Here is a 13,393-nt window from a genome sequence, read left to right as displayed (position 1 = left end):
TTTTTTCTTCCATACAATGCTGTTCTCTCTGCTTGGTGACCAGCGTTCGTCATCACACACTGTTCTGGTTCTGCTGCTTCTCCTGAGGGAAAACACACACTGACACTCACACATCAGCAACCTCAGCGGACTAATTATTCAGCAGCAGAATCATCAGGAGACCAAATGATGAGTGTCAGACAGAAAACTCAACAACCTGCAGTGAGTCAGATAGATAAATAGATAGATAGCTCTCCTCAAACTTTCACTTCTACACTGATACTGCCAAAGAATTTGAATTTCAAACCAGAGTAACATCTAGCGCTACAGCCTGAGCTCATCAAACGCCACGTCCACAGCTCATTAACAACTAAAGTACTCAGCGAGTGAAAAAAACAAATCAGGTTAATCGACATGAACAGGAAATACAAATACTGATCATGTTCTGTGAGTTATGAGCATTAAGTTTTTAGTCACAAGAGAAATTGTTTCACTTGTTGTCGCTTCTTTTCCAGGTAACATCCACTGTGGTTCATTTTGCTCCCAGTTGAATATTGATAAATGGATGTTAAATAATTAAAACACTGATTACAGCCATGATTATATTCTCTAGTACTGACAAAACCTTACGGTCACTTTGCTGTTAACAAAATAATACTTCAAAGAATAATACCATGGAGTATGACTGTCACTTCTGACACAAAGTCTCATATTTATTTAGTTATTGAGTGTTAATTCTAGAAAAAAAACAAAAATAAACTCATCAGATTTAACGAAAACAACGTCTGTGCAAAAACAAAAACCCCAACAGTTTAATTCTAAAAATGTTCAACCTTCATGGTAACATTTCACTTTCAGTCAGACTATTTAGCATTTATAAGCAGCATACAAACCGTCAATCACACTATAATGTAGTTGTAAGCAGTAATTAAGTTGTAAGTTAACGTGACTTAAACCTTAGTGGCAGAAAAATGGATCAATCAACTAAATGAAAATTATTAATTCATTTAAGTTCAATGAAGTTTTTGCTCACCCATTATGAGACAGTGAGCTGCTACTGTAGCTGCAGTAATGATTGTATTTGCTGACTGTACCTGTATAATTCACTAATAAACCCACTTTTACTTTATGGATGTAAACGTAGGCAAGATGACATATTTAAGACTTTTGTCAATTAAATTTAAGACTTAATGATACCTTCTAAGGCCTTCCCTTGCCTGGAAACTGAATTCAATGCCTTTTCAGACTTTTCAAGACCTACAGATACCTTGATTTGAATATTTGCACCTGTGCTTTTCCTACTTCTTATTCCAAAAAGCCCCAAGTTTCTTCTATTTTCTGTCAGCGCTTGATGTTCTCTAGATGTCCACTTGGTGTCACTGTGACACAGGACATCATCCACTGACAGCACAGGTGGGTATTGGGTTCCTTCCAATGAACATTACCATTGATACACTGCATTTACAAAAAAAATATTAGACTCTCAGATGCCAGATGTTGAGCTGCTGCTCCTTAAAACACACTTCAGATAACTTAAATCCTCCACCATGTCTTCACCTCCTGCTGTGTGGTAATTGGGATTCAGAAATTCAATAAATGGGAATGTATTTTACCAGGATTCATCTCATCTGACCTGAATATTGGATTTGCATTCAGTGCACGTTGTTCATAAGGAATCCCAGCATCCCCCAGTTAGTCCTCTGGTCAGCCATGAATAACAGAAAATATGTTTTCAGGGCAGCTGAGTCGTGACTCTAAAATCATCACATCTACATGAAATCAGCAGGTCATGAACTGCAGTGATAATGATGATTGCATCTTTCTGTCTGGATGTCTCTATAGCTTATTCCTCTGTGTCATAGAGCTCCATTGTTGTCCTTCATTACTATGAACACACGGTACTTTATCTGGCCCCACATACATTCTTGCAGCCGGAAATACTCACTAATAGAAATGAGTTCCAATCGTCCGTTCCACTTTGGTTTTTGTCTAGGGCTGTAACTAACGATTATTTTCATTATCGATTATTTTCTTGATTAATCGGTCAATTATTTGGTCTGTAAAGTGACAGAAAATAGTGAGAAAACAGTTCAACGTGACATCTTCGAATGACAAGTGATAGCAAAGCTCAACAATATTGTTTCTATTGTTTGTTAGATCCTCTGCTAAGATAGAAAAACAGGAAAGCAGCAAATCCTCAACCAGGAGACGCTGCAACCACAAAACACTTTTGCTTGAAAAATGAATAAACAATTATTCGATTATCTTAATAGTTGCTAATTAATTTTCTGTCGATTCACTAATCGTTGCAGCTCTATTCTGGTTCCTGGTCTGCAAAATATCCTGATTCCTTAAAGGATTTGGCTGCTGATATTCCATATTTCTCTCGTTGTTGTAGACCTCCGTTATTGTCCAAAACTATGAAGTCACACCGCTGCATGTAGTAGTAGAAATAACTATAGTGGATTGATGAGATGGTGTCTTGTATGGCATTAGAAAAAAATTACATATATACTGCGAAACAAACAGGAAATAAGGCACCCCTTGGTACAATTTCTTAAAAGGGAAGAAACAGGAGTTATACTGGTTCCTAAGAGAGAAAATTAATGTATAGAGACATGTATAAGTCGGTCCCCCCTTGAAATATTGTATTTCCATCAACAGTCTAGTAAACTCTGCCCTGGCTACTGTTTGTGCCACCCCTGCAGAGGACTGTGAGAAGTTCCTCAAATATTTTGTTGAAAAGATAGAAAACATCAAAGCATCAATTACTCCTGCTGGCTCACTCCTACCTTCACCTGACTCCTCGCCCTCCATCACGCTGCTGGATGAGTTTACTCCCATCACCCTCAGGGATCTGGTCTACTTGTAAGTTTGATATTCTCCCTTCCAAGTTGTTCAAAGAGGTCTCTCGGCTTCTTAGCATTGTGAACGAGTCTCTCCTATCTGGCCTGGTCCTGAACTATTTTAAAAAGGCCTTTATCCAGCCTCTCCTTAAGAAACCTGGTCTAGATCCAACACTCCCTCATAACTACTGTCCTCTGTCCAAATCTGGTGTGTAGCTCTGGGTCAGAAGGCTTCCTTTTATTGCTCATTCAATGTGTAGCAGTCAGTGAATACTGTTTCAATTATCTGACTACGCGACCAATAAAAATAATAATTGTTTACCATATGATGACGATGATGATAGGTCAGATTTTTTTAGTGGCAGTGCATTTCACAAAGGCCAGATTGTGAGCAGCGAGCAGCTGTTCAGCCTACTACTAGAAGCCTACTGCCCACTAGCTAGCTGCTTTTAATGTAGGTTAGGATAAAAACCGTGGCGAAACAAAACAGTCACAAAAAGACATCGTGAGGAGCAGGAGGAACAGAATGCAGCTCAACTTCAGCCTCATTTTAAACCCAGACGACTCCTCCTGCACCAGTTTCTCCTCAAAAAGTGCCAAGTAGTAACGACACGCAGGCCTACATGGCTGCTAATTCAACCTTTTTTTCCGTCAGCAGCAGCAACAAACTGTACTGTTGAAAGATTCTTTTCAACTGTCAGTCGGATAAAAACTGGCATCAGGGCATCAGTGATGACATACAGACTGAACTCTTTGTCCCTAAATAATTTCAGTGCTGAACACCAACAAGCCCCGTCGTCTCCTGCTGTAATCATCAAACATAAGCTAATGTACAATTTCAGACTGTAGGAGCCTATTGCCTATTTCAATAATATTGTTTATTTGGTATAGTTTTGTTGGGTGTATGATGATGTTGCTGCGTCTGCCATCTGTGTGTGTGTGTGTGTGTGTGTGTGTGTGTGTGTGTGTGGTTTATGTGGCCAGGCTATGTTCAAGTGTCCTTTTTAACATTACTGAGCATGTTGGTGTCGGTGTACCTCTATGATACGCTTGATTAATGATGCTGTTGCGTCTGTCCCGCTGTGTGTGTGTGTGTGTGTGTGTGTGTGTGTGTGTGTGTGTTTGTGTGTGTGTGTGTGTGTGTGTGTGTATGTGTGTGTGTGTGTGTGTGTGTGTGTGTGAATATGTATCCGCCGTGCCAGGCTATGCAATGCTGTTAATGATCATTTTGGTGCTTGTAACATTAGCTCTAATGATGTATAAGGCTTGTATGATTAATAGTGGTGCATTCAGGCAAGTATAGTTGTAATGGCCTATTTTGGTTAACATATGTGTTGTTTCAGAACCTATTATGTATAATTGATCTCGGATGGACTGGGCGAACCTGATTTTCTCTGTGCCCACCCACACTGTGATTTCTGCTTACACTACTTATCCAAATCACCTTTGGTTTCAAAAACTGTTGAAAAGGTGGTTGCTAAGCAACTTTTAGACATAATAGAAGGAAACAATATATTTGACAAATTCCAGTCTGGCTTCTGAATGAACCACGGTACAGAAACAGCCCCTCTCAGAGTAACAAATTACATTATATTTTTATTTTTTTCAAAATTATTAATACACAATGTCAAAGGAATACATACACATACATGTAAAGGAAAATGTTAACAGTACCACCACCAGCAACAACAACATATTAGAAAAGAAGTTAGGTTCATATCCATATTCATACAACCAAACCCATATATACATACGTATACGGGTATACATATAGTTATATCTATACACAAACATATACACATCGCATATACTTGCGCACACGTATTCATATACATATCCACATACTCGCACTCCACTTCATAATCATTTACTCGATTATACAGCCAAAAAATGAAACATATTTACAGCCCTTTAACCTTTATCAACATTTCAATGTTATTTTATTTATCTCTTTTTATTCTCTTTCTTCTTTCCTCTTTTTAACTCAGCATCCCACCCACATTCAAAAATTAAATTCTGTTCTTTATTTCGATTAACATCTTTTTCAGAAAAACGACTGATATTTCAAAAACATTTTGAAACATTCAGTGTTTAATCGCTTTCTTTTTGTAGCTTTAAATATATCTGGTCTTTTCCTTCTTCATCATCCCTTAAATCATAAGATTTATAAATAACATTTATATAATCAAAGGCTCATCCTTAATCAAAATATTTCTATTGTCCTGCACTTGGCTTCGGATTTCATAACAGGATTCTGGTTGATGATGTTGGTATTGAAACCAGCTGACTATGACTTCTTCCAAAAAACCTGATAAATATGGAAATTACTTTGTCTTTAATATCGTGAACTGAAAAGCAGTTAACTGAAGGTGAGGATCGAGGACGTTCTTTATGGGACAGAGGATGAATGCACATCAGTAACTTTTAAAATAAATGTAGGTGTGATGGATGCTTTTAATGCAAAGTTGAGTGCTTTAAGGTTTAACAGTTTAAGTCCACCATGTCTGTAATCATTATATAGATAAGCTCTTTTTATCTTGTCTGGTTTACCACCCCATAAAAACCTGAACATATCCTGTTTATATTTGTTAAACAGCTCTTCTCCTGAGGAAGGTAATGACATGAGATTATAGATAAACTGAGGGATTACTAAAGAGTTTATCACTGTTATTTTTCCATATACAGTGTTTCCCCTGGGTTGAGTGGTTTGACCTGGCGGGGGAAATTAGCAGGCAGCTTCACATTTCTCCATTTTCTATTTATCTGTTAAGCGTTGTCAGGTTAGGCTAATCCATTATTGCTAACTTCAGAGCTAACCCCTTCACTTTTCCAGCAGTTAGGGAAACAACAGACGTGACTTATCATAGTCTTGACAAGCTGCAGCATTTATTAACTGACACACTGTAGTCTGTACTGTACATTTACTGCCAGACTAACAACTTACTGCTAACCTTTTCCTCAGCTCTGCTCTCATTCACTCATTGTTCTGCCACTCGCTCTCTTGCTTAACCACTCGCTCGCTTACGCTCTGCCCTATTCCTTAAAAGGAGTTACGCTACCTGGTGTTTCCTAGGCAACGACACAGATGTTAACCAAGCGGCAATCTCCTGGGCTTTAAAATGGAGCCAATGTGGAAGTGCCAAAAACTGCAGTTACCCAAATGGCCACTTGATGCTCCAAAAGCGAGTCAATCCCCATAGACCCCCATGTTAAAATGCCCAACTTTACAGCAGAAATAAACATGTTTACAGCCTGGTACAAAAAATGGTTTAGGTCTCTGTAGCTGATTTCCTCTTTCATGACAACTATACGGGAGTGAATTTTTTTATAACTCACCCATTTAAATTTTATTAAGCCGTAAAGTTATCATAATAAAGGACATGGCTGCTTTGAGTGACAGATCCGCCAGCCGTTAGGTGGCTTGTTTCAGCCATTCGGCCCGCCTCTTTGCCCATTTTTGATTGGCTGGGAGTTAGGCAGCGTCATGCACTACCAAGATGGCGACGGCCGGAACCGCTCACTTTGAGCTTCAAAACCGCTCTTCAGAAACCAACGGGTGACGTCACGGTAACTACGTCCATATTTTTATACAGTCTGTGATGTTAACTCACGTTTGAAATAGCGCTGCTCAGAGGCTGCAAAAACGCCATTGATTTGTGGATGAATGGATATCGGACGTTGTTTTTGACATTTCAAAAATTAAATAAATAAATTATTTTGGCCTGGCGGGGGTTTTCATTGAACTGGTGGCCCGCCAGGCCTGTACTACTATAGGGAAACACTGATATAAAATTTAATTAGTCATTCTCCAAACTTCTAATTTTCTGTCATAGCTTTCTACCAAAGTTTTCCTTTGTAACTTATTCCATGTTTCTAGGGATATGTATACCAAGACATCTACTGGGCCAAATGACATCCTTATGAGTGAGGACTCTGGTAATCTCACTGTTCTCACTCTGCTGGACTTGAGTGCAGCCTTCAATACAGTTGATCATATAATTCTCCTCAACAGACTCAGGAACTGGGTAGGCGTAGCTGGAACTTCTCTTAACTGGTTTTCATCTTACTCATCAAACATAATATTCAAAGTCACTGTTGACAACAGAAGTTCTTCAACTGCTCTCATGTCATGTGGGGTCCCACAGGGCTCAGTCCTTGGCCCTATATTGATCAGTTTGTATCTGTTGCCCCAATGGTCAAGTTATTTGTCATCTCAACCCCTGTGTCCTACCATTGTTACGCCGATGACTCCCATTTGTATGTCTTATTTAGCACTGAAAATCATAACAATCTGGATTCTCTGCACTGCTTCCTTGCTGCTATTAAGGACTGGATGGTTTCCTACTTCCTGCAACTGAACACTGAAGACTGATGTCCTAGTTATTGGTCCTGATCATACTTCTAACAGTGTATGTAACAGTGTAAGTGGAGCTGAGAGCCACAGAGTAGAGAGTGAGAAAGTATTGAGAGATGAACTGACACATTGTTGGTTTTTGGTCTTTTCATGGGATTTGTTGAGAATAACAAACAAATAGAATAACAAAAGACATATTCTCATGTAGGCCATTAGTAATTTTCATGAAATTTAGTCTGACATGTGCAGTGTGCAAGATTCTGACACAGGTTTCTCTCTGTGATGTTCACCACCATGCAGCTCCTCCTATCATCTCTGCAGCCCAATAATTAGAGTTACTCATCACATGATGATAATAATAATCACAGCTCTATCTGCTGCTACTGATAAGGACTCGCCGCTGTAACAAGTCACCGTAAACCAAAAGCCATAATTACATTTTGCACGCTTTGATTGGCTTTCGTTAATTCCCTGACAACCAATCATGTCTGGGTTGCTCAACTTGCGCCCATGTTTGATGGTCATTTTAAACCCCCATAATCCTCTCTGAGAGGTTGAACTGGCTGCCTCGCAAACACAAAAAGCTTATTTTTTTCTCCCGTTCCTGCGTCAGTCTGACAGCTTCAGCGTCATTTGTGCACTTTTCCTCTTATCTAACAGTTTTCAACAGATGTTCCTCCATAATTCCTCCATAAATCACCCGTCTCCCTCCAGAACTTGTCATGATGTCATGTCATGCGTGATTTTCTTATCCCTCAACACAAGCCCGAGCTTCATCATGCTTCTGTGTGAGTTTGTGTGTGTTCGTATGCATGCATGTCCTGTTTTATATATGTGTTTGTATGTAAGCATTAATGTGATTATATAAGTGTGTGTTTTGATGATATGATTCGTGGTCTACTGTGTCCTCCCACACAGAGAAGAAAACAGACTGTCTATATGTTTTTTATTGTCAACAAATCTCATGTTTGGAGCCAAACCAACAATGAACTGATCTTCTAACAAGTATTTTGAGTGTATCTAAAGCCTCATATATCTTATTCCTCTATGCTGCAGACCTCCATTGTTGTCCAAAAACTATTAAAAACACGTTAGTGAGCCACACTGCTGCACTGAGTGACATGTTCCAAGAGTTTGGTCACATTAATTTGTTTAGAAATGGCTTCAAAGACTAATCTACTAAAAGCGATCACGTTTTCACTCTCCAGAGAGTAGTTCTGTGTAAGGCAGATGCCTCTAAGTATGTGCAAGAATGCGGTTCTGTTTACAGCTTCACTAGCTTGTTGTGCTACATATCACAACCTCCTGACTTTGTGCTACGTTGTAAATTTCTCAAAGAACTTCAATACAAAGTCAACAGGTCAAAGTTTTCTTATGCTGCGTTATATTTCAACTGAATTTATTAAATGAAATCTTCCAAAGCTGTGAAAACAAAAATTCATTCACCTTCACTGTGTACAGGTGGAGGCAGAAATCTCAATTATTGTTATGAGGAAACCAACTTTAAAGCAAAACTATCTGCATGGAGAGAAGATGCCACTGAAGGTGAGAGACAAAATGTTTTCTTGTATATACATTTTGCAACCCTGTCTCTCATAAATTCTGTTTATATACAACTAAATTGCTTTTCCAATTATATTGCATTTACAAAAGTAATCACTATCTGTATGATGTTCACATGCAATGTTTTTTTTCAAATGTATGAAGCTACATTTATATATCACACTGACGTTGTAGGGAGGAGGTCAGGGTGGATGGTGGAGGTACAAAACGCCAGACATTGACACCAGAGTGTAGAGAGTTAGACAACAAAAACACTTGTGTTAAACCAAGACAGAGTCTCACAGGCTTCCCAGGGCGAACCTTATGGGGGAAATATAAATGTTATTTTTTTACATGTTATCCGGCAGTGGTTTGCATCTCCAAGGTATTTTCATGACTGCACTGGTGTTTACTATCTACCCAGGATGAGAACAGCAGGCAAAACCTGCGTTGAAACACCAGTATTTTCCACAAACTATGACCAGCTTTCAGAAGCAGAACTACAACCATGGCACTGTTCTCTTCTTCGCTGTACAAGCTGTGTGCCACGTCCACTGTAGAAATACTGGATTTAAATGTCGGTTTCATCCAAAGATGTTCTCACGTTCCTTAGCGAAGTGCTGCAAATGCCTAAATATAACCATAGAAATGTTACTACCGGTGGAAATTGTACTGCAAGATTGAATATTTGGATGGGAAACAAGAGAAAACACAATATTAAATTTCCAAATGTATTTGCTGTTGCAATTTAATAGAGTTGCAACAATTAGTCAATTAATTGATTGACAGAAAAAATTAATCGGCAACCATTTTTATAATCGTTTTATAAACCTGTTTCTTACAGGAAAGTGGTAAATTAAACATATTTGGGACTGTTGGTCAGACAAAACAAGTCATCTGATGACATCACTTCAAATCACCTGCAGATCAGTTCATCGGATCATAATCTCCCTAGGATGACGACGGAAGTTGTCGGGCTGCTAGCAGCTGAGATGACCAGCTGATCTCACCTGGTCAGTGGTTCCGAAAAACCTCCGAAAATGTTGCAGCAGATTCACAAACAGGCGTTATTTGGATAAAATGACCACATATTGGGAATCTACATGATTACTTTCTCATCTGAAAAAAATATTAAAACTTAATAAGTCACATATCAACAGTTCTACAGTGAAAATTACAACAGCTTTTAGTGTGGCGCATCCCTGTCATTGCGGAGTCTGAAGAGACGCAATGCATTTTGGGATAGTTCATTCTGTCAAGCCTTTGGTCATATGGAAGTGGGCGTGATTTCATCTAAACTGGGTTGAAAAACATTAGACACATCTGAGGTGGTGGATTGAGAGGCTGTTATGTGTCAGTAAACGGCCGGCTACGAGGCTGATAGAGCCTCTCATGGAGGGAGATGGAGGAGGGAATGAGGAGTTTCTCTGGGGTGTGCTGTGTTATTTTTAATTGAAAACCCACCTTTCATTAATCAGATTCCTTTAGATCTCTCTCCTATAACCCCAGGCTGTTAACTCTGACGCAGTAGGTTGATGACGATGGAGATGAAGAGTTGGGGGGGGGGGGGGGGATTAAATGGATTTTTTAAATTATTATTGTTAAAAAAGATTTTTTTTTCTTTGAGGTATGAACACAGCATCAGCAAGTTTCAGTGTAAAACTTGTAAAATGTACAAATGACTGCCACTCCAGCTAGCCAAGGAGCTAACAAGCTAACTAGAGAACTAAACAACATAATTATTTTAAAAATGCAAACTTAAAATTAATTCTTTGCAATGATTAGTCGATCAACAGAAAATCCTTATAATCAAATAATCATTTTAGACAGTCTTTAAGCAAAAATACCAAATATTTGCAGTTGCAGCATATCAAATGTGAAAATTTGATGCTTTTCCATGTTTTGAACTGTTGATCTGACAAATGGAGATATCTGAAGTGGCTTTGGCTCTAATAAATTAAAACAAGCGTTTTCACTATTTTCTCGTGTCTTATACACTGCATTTTATTCCCCAAAGTGCTTACATACGTCACATGTCACAATTTTCTTAAAAGACGAATAAATACGTGCACATCAACGATGAGATCAACAACAGGAGCAGAAATTACTGAAACACAGACTTTTATCCAGATAAATATGACTGAATGCAGATATAAATTGTTTTGTCTCCACAGATGGTAAATATATATTGATGGAGACTGTGGTGTTGGTTTATTGACTTCAAACAAGACAAAACTATAAAAAGTGATCAAATAAACATTAGCATTGTTAAATGCTTCACTACTTTTTCACACTTTGCTAATGTCAAAACGGCAACGCAAACATGAGTTTAAACCATCATTATTACGACCAAAGATAAAGTTATATTTGTTAAATGTTCCACTCTCAGTGTGGACTTTCTGTAGTTAGTTACCGTCCTGTTACCTTCTCATCCTGAGTTCAAAACACAGTGAATCTAAACTTGTTGACTTTTAAACATTTGTGTTATGTTTCCTCTTACCCACATTCTTCTTTTTAACAAAATAAAGTTTCTCAGAGTGCTAGAAACCCTTCAGCTCATTTCCACTTGTTTCATTTCAAACTTCTCTATATTTCCTCCAGTAAAGAATGGTCTGGTGTTTTTTTCGGTGGCCCCTCAGGGAGCAGGTCCTCCTCCTCCTCGCTGTTTCTATGAGGGTGAGCAGCGGAAGGTAATGGACCACAAACTCCTAATCAGGGCCTTTTCTGGGGCTAATTGTCGGCTTTGTTTCGACCCCGTCTGTCTCCGTCCTCCCTCACAGCCGGGGGAGTAATGAGGTGTTGCGTGATATGATGTCCCCCTCAGGACACCAAACTGTTCAATGAAAGGTCCTGAGAGCTTGGAAAAGAGCGAAAGCTAATGGAGAGAAACAAGGACAAAAAGACAGAGAAAGAAGAGAGAGAGGAAAGAGGAAAAATAAGTGCCATAAACACAAAGGTGATAAAGGTGTTTGTGCAGGAAGGAGAAGTTGGAAATTGGAAAGATGGATGGTGAAAATGAAGATGTTGCACCAAGAAACAGATCGATAAAGCAAAGAAATAAAAAGAAGAAAAGGTGAAAGAACCATAAGGGACTGAGCTGGAGACTGGAGGGGAAACAGGCGAAGACAAAGATGTTCATTTTATTGAACTTCGCAGTACGTTAGTACAATTTTGAGGCACTTGTACTTTACTTGAGTATTTCAATTTGATGCTACTTTATACTTCCACTCCACAACATTTCAGAGGGAAATATTGTACTTTCTACTCCACTACATTTATTTGACAGCTTTAGTTACTTTTCAGATGAAGAGTTGACACAATGGATAATACAAGAACCAACTTTTTTTCTTTAACCTTTATTTATTCATGGAAGTTCCACCGAGAGGAAACTTCTCTTTTTGCAGGAACAGTCTGATCACATTCACACCTGTCAGCTGGTAGTCAAGGGCACCTCAGTGGTGGTAATGAGGGAGGGGTTGAGAGCTGCTTTTCACTTTCCCCACTGAGATTTATCCTGCCAGTCTGGGGATTGAACCAACGACCTTCCAGTCACAAGCTCGCTTCTCTAACCTTTAGGCCACCACTGCTCTTCTTGGCTTTTGACATCCTGTAAATAGCAGTGTGTAGTCGATGTGTAGTAGTAATTATTGTAAAGGATTAAAACTATCAAATAAAGATTATTTAGAAAAAGATTCATTCTTGGTGTTTGTTTGCACCACTAAAAGTCAAATACAAATGGTATATAAGGCTAATGATGCTGCTGTAGGAACTGTACATAAATTTCTAACATTAACAATAATCCAGACAATGAAAGTGTGAAAAAAAAAAGGCAAAGAAATCTTCCTACTGACCTTGAAGGACTTAAGTTTCCTGAGGAGTAGTCTGTCTGTCATCACATTTCAGAGAACAAGTTTCACATTTCTCAAACTCAGGCGTATTGATCGTGTCATCCTTCCCGCAGGCTGATTTCCTTCAGTAATGTCTGCTGAAGTGACGGCAGGTTAAGCTGAAATTATCATTTGAATACCAGAGAGATTTCTCTGTTTCTCCACTCAGCATAGATTTCCCTGCCAGTTGTCTCTAAAGTAGATTTTGAGGTGTCACTAATCAGAAAACCTCCTGCTGTCTAACTTAAATGTATTTTTATATTTACTCAATCACCACGTTACATCTGTCTGTGGATATTTCTGTAAACTGCATTTCTGCACCCAAAAACTATATTTTCTGTCAGATAATTAAACCAGAGAGAGTCTAAATGACACTCCTTCATCTGACAGCTGTACTGGCCTGTAAAGGAGATTTTTTACCATCAATAGACCGGAGATAAAGCGCCTCATGTTGAGCTGAAAATGGGAGACAAAATCTGATTTAACCCCCCATCTGGTGTCTCCCTGTGGCTTCAGAGCATCATTAGCAATTATTTTATAATGTTCTATAAAACAACAGATGAGGGAAATATACAGATGTCATCAACACCACAGTTGCAGGAATGGAAATCCAACTTTAGAAATATAAACTTGTTTTTCATTGACCAAAAGAAGCCAAAGTTCTTAAACGCACAACATGTAATTTCAGCCGCTAGGCGTCTCAATCAAAACACTAACAAAAGACGGAGTGTGATGACGGTGTGAAGTAGCAAGGGATCATGGGAGTTGTTGTCTTCGTTGTTAAA

At 38.7% G+C, this 13,393-nt stretch overlaps 1 long non-coding RNA gene across 1 annotated transcript; it reads right to left on the bottom strand.

The window, feature by feature from the left end:
* Nucleotides 1-10,647: 10,647 nt before the first annotated feature.
* Nucleotides 10,648-12,861, bottom strand: LOC121909882. Its single transcript, XR_006099545.1, has 3 exons — nt 12,573-12,861; nt 12,149-12,328; nt 10,648-11,596 (listed from the first exon to the last, which is right to left on the bottom strand). It is a non-coding gene; the product is annotated as an uncharacterized LOC121909882 (long non-coding RNA).
* Nucleotides 12,862-13,393: the final 532 nt, after the last annotated feature.

The sequence above is a fragment of the Thunnus maccoyii genome, chromosome 13, assembly GCF_910596095.1.
Source record: "Thunnus maccoyii chromosome 13, fThuMac1.1, whole genome shotgun sequence".
NCBI classification, from domain to species: Eukaryota; Metazoa; Chordata; class Actinopteri; order Scombriformes; family Scombridae; genus Thunnus; species Thunnus maccoyii.
This window is presented reverse-complemented; position numbering and strand designations above follow the sequence as displayed.